Source organism: Chiloscyllium punctatum, chromosome 6 (genome assembly GCF_047496795.1).
Source record: "Chiloscyllium punctatum isolate Juve2018m chromosome 6, sChiPun1.3, whole genome shotgun sequence".
Classification (NCBI taxonomy): Eukaryota; Metazoa; Chordata; class Chondrichthyes; order Orectolobiformes; family Hemiscylliidae; genus Chiloscyllium; species Chiloscyllium punctatum.
In genome coordinates this window covers 27022006-27030652 of record NC_092744.1, presented here as the reverse complement: position 1 = coordinate 27030652, position 8647 = coordinate 27022006, and positions in this window count along the sequence as shown.

The following is an 8647-nucleotide window of genomic DNA, read 5'->3' as shown; positions in this document are numbered from 1 at the left end:
TCATTTTCAGCAGACAATGGAGAACATTTTACGAGGTCAACAGCATGAGGATGATGTGCTAATAAAAGGGAAGACCATAAAGAACATGTAGAGAACTTAGACACAATCCTTAAATGTTTCCCCCAGGTGAGGGTATACCTTAAAAGTGAAAACTGTGCTCCAGGCATCCTGGGTGACCTACTTGGGCTACAAAGCCGACAGGACTGGATTACATTCGTTTGAAGATAAACTGAAGACAATCAAAGGTCTCACGGCTCCCATATCTGTAACAGAGCTTAGGACTTTCTTTGGATTGTTGAATTATTATGGAAAGTTCATATGTAACTGGTCTCCACCCTGACACCCTTACATCTGTTATTGAAAAAAGGGTCAGCCTTGGAAATGGTCTCGTAACCAAGATGTAGCCTTTAAAGAAGTGAAGAAGCAGCTATTATCATCTAAGGTGTTGGCATACGACGATCGCAGACAAGATCTGGTGCTGACATGTGAGGCCTCCCCAGATGTAGCATTGGCTCACAGATGGCCCAGTGGAGTACGCTTCCAAGACTTTGGCTGATGCAGAGTCCAAATACACCCAGATAAAGAAGGAAGGTGGTCAGCTTTGAGAAAGTTCTACCAATACCTTTACAGATACAAAGAGCACAGGAACAGGCCCTTCAGCCCTCCAAGCCTATGCTGACACATTTTGCCTTTCCATACTAAAACTGTCTTCACTTGTAGGATCCATATCCATCCATTCCCTTCCTATTCATATGTTTGTCCAGGGTTTTCTTGAAAGCTGCTACTGTGTCTGCTTCCACCCCTTCTCTGGTAGTGTGTTCCAGACACTCTCCACACTTTGTGTGACAAAACCTGCCTCACACATCGCTTTTAAACTTCTACCTCTGCATCATGAACCTGTGTTCCCTGGTAATTGACCCTTCTACCCTGGGAAAATATCTCATACTTTCCATTCTATCCATGTCATTTTATAAAAATTTATCTGGCCACCCCTCAACCTCCTGCATTGCGATTAAAAACAAACCCAGTCTATCCAACATTTTGTCATAGCTAAATTCCCCCGTACCAGGCAACATCCTGGTAAATCTTTTCTGTACCCTCTCCAAAGCATCCACATCCTTCTGAATGGGGTGACCAGAACTGTATGCAATACTCCAAATTTGGACTAATTAGAGTTATATAAAGCTACAGCATAATTTGCCTATCCTTATATTCAAAGCCCCTTCCAAGAAGGCAAGCATGCCTTAGGCCTTTTTTACCACCTTATCGACCTGAGTTGCCAGCTCCAGTGATCTGTGGACCTCTAGACCTGATTCCTCTGTATATCAGTACGTCTAAGGGTTCTGTCATTCACTGTATAATTTCCATCTGGACTTGACTTTCCAAAATACATCACCTCATGTTTGTCTGAATTAAACTCCATTTGCCATTTTTCTGCCCATGCCTCCAACTGATCTGTATTCTGCTGTATCCACTGGCAATCCTCCTCACTATCCGTAACTCCACCAATCTTTGTATTGTCCACAAACTTACTAATTAGATCAGCTGTGTTTTCCTCTGGATCATTTGTGTAAGCCATGAACAGCAGAAGTCCCAGCACTGATCCCTGGGGAAGCATTCTTCCACCTCTATCCTCTGTGTCCTATAATTAAGCCAGTTCTATATTTACCTTGCCAGCTCACTCCTGACACTATGTGACTGTAAACTTGTAATAGTAACAGACCACAAACCCCTGCTGGGGGCTACTCAAAAAGGACAAGGCCAAGCTGCCCTTAGCTTCAGGTTGAATTCAGCAGTGGGCTCTCTTTCTAAGTGTGTGTAATTGCAAGTTGGAACACCATTAGGAGACCAAGTAGCAAATGCCTTGAGCCACCTCCCACTGGCAGATACATCACTGGTGGTGCATCCAATGGAAGAATCTGTTCTGGTTTTAAATTTTCTGGATACCCTCCTGTCACTGCTGACAATATCAGACTGTGGATGCAAAAAGATCCAGTCCTGGCAAAATTAAAACAGCTGGTGGTGATGAAAAGAAAAAAAAGGGGAATCCCAACTAGAAACTGAAACCTTTCTGGACTCTGTGAGACCATGGCATATTATTAAGGGGAGCGAGGGTGATTGTTGTGAGCAAAGATCACTGTCAGATATTGGCTGAACTTCACCAGGATCATCCAGGGGTATCCAAAATGAAGATATTGGCGAGAAGTTATGTCTGGTGACCAGAATTGGATGCAGACATAGCTGCCATCACTGGGGTAGTGCCCAAATGTCAACAAGAACAAAATTACTGCATTCCCACATCCATGGGAACGGCTGGGTAAACACTGGATACAGTACAATTTGACTACACCGGTCCTTTCATGAGCTCAACCTTCTTAGCCATTAAGGATGCCCACTCAAAGAGGCTGAACATGCATTTGTCAAGCATGGGGTTGATGATATAAAGGCTGCACGCATCTTTTGCAATACACACACTCCTGAAGCATTGGTCACAGGCAAGGGCCATTATTTACCAACAGGGAATTTGAGTACTTCCTAAAGTCAAATGAAGTGCAGCATATAAGGACAGCTCCATCCCTTCCATTGTCCAATGGTCTGGCAGAAAGAGCAGTCCATACTTTGAAAGCAGTCTTAAAGAAACAGCCTACAGTTTCATTCGATGTCAAACTGTCCCAGTTCCTATTTGATTATCGGACATCCCTTATGCAAACACAGAGAAAACTTCAGCAGAGTTACCAACGGGGAGATTGAATCCGACCTTCCCGGACCTGGGCGGTGCGGGTGGATTGTGTGTTTGGGGGGTGTGGGGGGGGTGTGGTTGGTGACGATGACAATGAAACGGCATCAGGAAAGGCAATGCTGGACACAAGACTTCTCTAAACGAGAGGGTGGTTCACTTCAGGAGATGAAGTTTGATGTTGAAACCATGCATATGGCTTTGCATGGGTAAAAGGCATGATCAACGTGAGGTCAGGCCCTGTGACGTACAAAGTTCGAATAGGTGAGGCAGTTCTGAACAAGCACGTGAATTACATGAAAGCTGCAAACTCTCAAACCGGGCATGAGCAAAACCTACCCGACCCTTCAGAACAGCTGGAAAGGCTGTTGGAACCCATGAATTCACTCCCTCCGTCTTGTGTCGCAGATACCTCAGAGTCTGAGATGGACACAGCACATGTTGCAACCTCGACACTTTATTGCTTGAAGAAGGGAATGAATTTCCTTCCAGTGCAAGAAGTGAGCTAAGGTCCAGTACGCACCACTTGTTTACGAGGCTGAGTCGGAGGAAATGGATCCAGTGTAAAAATGCCACTGGAGTGCCTATGTCCCCGGACTTGGGGGTGAAGGGATGGGACGTATTGACTGTAACAAGGTCAGCCAGGTGGACCTCATAGAATATGAGTTCCTTCATTGGGGCACTTAACCTGGTCCATTCAGGGAGCTTTGGCTGACAGATATAAACAGGAATGTCTGAGGTCTGTTCACTCTGAGAGCTGGCTCGGAGAAAGCAGGACCAGGGTCACGTACAAAGGTCATGTAAATTGTTGATAGGATACTGGCCTCTTGGAGTTATTTCAGTAAGAATATAAGAAATATGAGCAGGAGCAGCTATTTAGCCCCAATGTCTGCTCTATTATTCAATAAGATCGCGGCTGATCAGCTGTTGGACTTAGTTCGCACTCCTGAACTCCTCGAAGTTTCAACAATCTATCTACCCCCTATTTAAATATTTTAAGTTATCTGGCCTCTGCAACTCTCTGGGGTAAGGAATTCCAGACATTCACCATCATCAAAAAATTGACTTTGTGGCCCAGACTTAAATGAAGGTTTCCTTATTCTGCAACCAAATCCCATCGTTGGAGATTGGATCTGTAGTGGAAACATCTTTTCAACCTCAACCCTATTAAGCCCCCTCAGATTCTTGCATGTTTCAATAAAATTACCCTTCCTTTTTCTAAATTCTAATGAATAACAGCCTAACTTGTTTGACCATTCTCAAGCACATGACTTTCAAACCAGGAATCTGCCTAATGAAGCTTTTTTGAACTGGCTCCAGTGCCAGTCCATTCTTTGTTAAACACAGGCCAAACATTGTACACAGTACTCCAGGTACAGTCGCACCAAAACCCTGGACATGTGTAACATTACTTCCCTAGCTTTCAAACTCTAGTTCCCAGCAATAATGACCAACCTTTCATTTGTCATCTTAATTGTTTGTTACACCTTCTTTCTGACGTTTTGTGTTTCACTACACAAGAGCACCCAGATCCCTTTGTCTTTGGGATCTATCTTGATTTCAATAGTAATTTGTTTTTAGAGTCTTTTTACCAACGTGCATGATCTCACCATTTCCCTTATTAAACTTAATTTCCAAACTTTTTGCCCACTTACTCAATCTTTCTTCTCACAACAAACTCCCCCTCTATTTTTGTATCATCATCAAATTTCCTTCCGGGTTTCTCCAGCAATTTCTATTTTTGTTCGTGAATATACATGCCCATTTTGTCTTCAAAGCACAGGGATCCGTTAAGTAGCGTATGCAGCTTCAAGCACAAACAAATGCATCACCCTGTGAGTCTTACAGACAGTCCTGAACTGGTTGTCAGAGTAATGCCTTACCCATTCAGAATTATCCAGCACATGTCCACATTTAATGCTAGACACTATTGTGAAATTTTGTAAGTGTAGGCTTGTTGGGTACAGTCAGTGCATTGCTTCTTGTGAATACCTGACAGGATATGCTGAATGATGCCAGTATTTGGAATGTCTGGCCTAAAATGCCTGGCTTTATGCAAACACTACAACTCATAAACCACATTATTCATTTGTGTTATAGGCAGACTTTATTTTTGACTCACGGCAAATACTCAAGTTCTTTATTACCAAAACAACTTTAAGCCGGTGTTTAAGAATTGCAGATTTATGGTTCTAAGTTTTTGTCTTTTGATGATGTTCATGCCAAAAAGGAGTGATGACATCATACAGGCTTCCCTCTATTTTCATGCTACTTTTGACAAGAAAAATGCTGCAATCAACCAAGATCTGGATACAAGGAAGCCATCTTTCTATATAAAGTTATGTTTGTAGATGGATTTAAGTTGCATTTTCCTCATTGGAGCTGTGTTCTCAGGTCCATTTAACTGTTTTTAAGAAAATACCTATAAGTAAGACCATAAGACATAGGAGTGGAAGTAAGGCCTTTCGGCCCAATGAGTCCACTTCACTATTCAATCTTGGCTGATGAGCATTTCAACGCCACTTACCCGCACTTTCCTCGTATCCCTTAATTCCTTGTGAGATTAAGAATTTATCAATCTCTGCTTTGAGGACATCAAACATCCCAGCCTCCATTGTGCCCCATGGCAAAGAATTCCACAGGCCCACCACTCTCTGACTGAAGAAATGTCTCCTCATTTCCATTTTAAATTGACCCCCTCTAATTCTAAGGCTGTGCCCACAGGCCCTAGTATCCTCTCATTCACCCCTTCTAAGCCATGCATTATCTTGTCAGTTTCTATTTGATCTCCCTCAACCTTCTAAACTCTAATGACTACAATCCCAGGATCCTCAGCCGTTCATCATGTGTTAGGCCTACCATTCCAGGGATCATCCGTGTGAATCTCCGCTGGACACGCTCCAATGCCAGTATGTCTTTCCTGAGGAGTGAGGCCCAAAACTGGACACAGTATTCTAAATGGGGCCACATATAAAATCTCAGTAGCATATCGCTGCTTTTACATTCCAACCCTCTTAAGTTAAGTGACAACATTACATTTGCTTTTTTAACCACGGACTCAACCTACAAGTCAACCATTAGAGAATCCTGGACTAGCACTCTCACATTCCTTTGTACTTTGGCTTTAGGAATTTTCTCATCATTTAGAAAATAGTCTGTGCCTGTATTCTTTTTTCTGAAGTGCAAGTCCTCGCATTTGCTCACGTTGAATTTCATCAGCCATTTCTTGGACCACTCTCCTAAACTGTTTAAATCTTTCTGCAGCCTCCCCACCTCCTCAGAACTACCTGCCTGTCTGCCTAACTTTGTATCATCACCAGAATGCCCCACGTTCCTTCATCCAGAATATTAATATATAAAGTGGACATCTGCAGCCCCAACACTGAATCCTATGGGATAGAACTTATCACCACCTGCCATTCTGAAAAAGAACCTTTTATCCCAAGTCTCTGCCTTCAGTCAGACAGCCAATCCTCAATCCATACCGGTAGCTCGAACAACATGGGCCCTCACCTTACTCAGCACCCTCCCGTGAGGCACTTTATCAAAGGCCTTTTGGAAGTCTAGATAGATAACATCCACTGGGTTTCGACCTCTTCAAAGAATTCTAACAGGTTTTTAGACAAGACTGCCCCTTACTAAATCCATGCTGACTTGTTCTAATCTGACCCTGAACTTCCAAGAATTTAGAAATCTTATCTTTAACAATGGATACTGGAATTTTACCTACAACTAGGGTTTGGCTAATCGGCCTATAATTTTCCATCTTTTAGCGAGTTTTGAGAAGATTTGTAGCTCAAGTTGAGGTTTTGGATGTAGGTTTGTTCGCTGAGCTGGCAGATTCATTTTCAGACATTTCATTACTCTACTAGGTAATATCTTCCGATGTGTAACTGGAACTCTATCAACAAACACATCGAGTTAGACCCCATCTACCACCCCCTGAGAAAAAGAACAGAAATTATATCACCACAGGAAATGACATCACCAAAGAAACCCAAGCATATAAATAGAAAGTAGGAATCATCAGCAGTGCTTCGCCCGGAGACCCACTGAAGATGTTACCTAGTAGGGTGACGAAACGTCTGTAAATGAACCTTCCAGCTCAGCGAGCAAACCTACATCCATTTCCATCTTTTGTCTTGATCCTTTCCTGAACAAGGGGATTACAACAATGATTTTCCAATCATCTGGGACTTTCCCTGACTCCAGTGATTTTTGAAAGTTTACAACCAAAGCCTTCGCTATTTCTTCAGTCATCTCCCTCAGAACTCTAGGATGTAGCCCATCAGGGCCAGGAGATTTATCAATTTTTAGACCTTTTAGCTTTTCTAGCACTTTCTCTTTTGTAATGGCTACCATACTCAACTCTGCCTCTTGACTCTCCTTAATTGTTGGAATAATACTCATGTCTTCCACTGAAGACTGACACAAAGTATTCATTAAGTTCTTCAACTATATCCTTATCTCCCAACACTAGCCTTCCTGCATCAATTTGGAGTGGCCCAATTTCTATTTTTGCTTCTCGTTTGTTTCTTATGTATTGAAAGAAACTTTTACTATCATTTCCAATATTACTGGTCAGCTTACCTTCACATTTGATTCTCTCTTTCCTTATTTCTCTTTGTTATCCTCTGTTTGTTTTTGTAGTCTTCTCAATCTTCTTATTTCCCAGTGATCTTGGCCACTTTATAGGCTCTCTCTTTTTCTATGATACACTTCCTGACTTCCTTTGTCAGCCATGGCTATCTAACCACACACCCCCACCCACAACCTCCACCGCCGATCAAGTTTCTTCTTTCTAAGTAAAGGCTGTGCCTGGAGATTGAATTAGAAAGAAACACTGTATTTTGAACAGCTGTTATTTTGTCTGTGGATGGAGGGAGCTATGGAATCCATTCAAGTAGTGGAATTTAAGCGGACAGCAGAAACTATGGCAACATGAGCAGTACCACGTTCTGTAACTGGATCACTATTACTGCAGGCCAGGCTCTGCAGTCTGTGTTTCAGGGAAAGTATGTGAAAGGTGGAGATTGTTGAGATGATACACGCTGGCATGCAACAGGAAATCAAAACTATCATTGTGCTGACATACAGTGACGAAGATACTAAAATGAAAGTAACGGTGCAGAATAAGGTGTTTCCACAAGGAAAAGACAACACACACAGGTCAAACCTCTCCATCAACAGGAGAAGCAAGGAACATACACTGTAAATTGGGTATCCAACCAGAAATGTTTTTATTTTAAAGCTTTTTTTCATTGTGTTCAAATCTCTCCATGACTTCACCCTCCCTATCTCTGTTACCTCCACCAGAACCTACAGCCCTCCCTATTTCTATAACCTTCTCCAGCCTGTACAAACCTCTCTATCTCTATCATCTCCTTCAGCCTACAGACCACTTCTTATCTTTGTTGTCTCCCCTAGCATCTACACCCACCTTTTTCTGTAACCTCCTCTAGACTGTACAGCTTTCCTTATCTCTCACCTCCTCCAGCACTCACACTCCTCTCTATTTCTGTAATGTCATCGAGCCTGTGCAACCCTCTCTATCATCTCTTCCAGCCTGTACACCCCTTCCTAATTCTGTCACCTACACCCCAGCATCTACACTCCTCCCTATCTCTGCAAACTCCAACCGTCCCTATTTCTGTCACCTCCCCCAACCTTCACAAACAATCTTTTCTCTGTAACCTCCACCAATTCTTACAACCCTCCCAACTTCTGTAACCTACCTCTGCCCCATATAACCTTCCCTATCTCTGTAACCTCCTCCAACTCTCTCTATCTCTATCACCTCCTCTAGCCTCTACCATTCTTCCCATCTCCATATCCCCCTACCCCTACATACATTTGAAGTCCTTGCTTTTCTCCAATTCTAACTTCTTGAGGATCTTTAAGTTTGTGCAC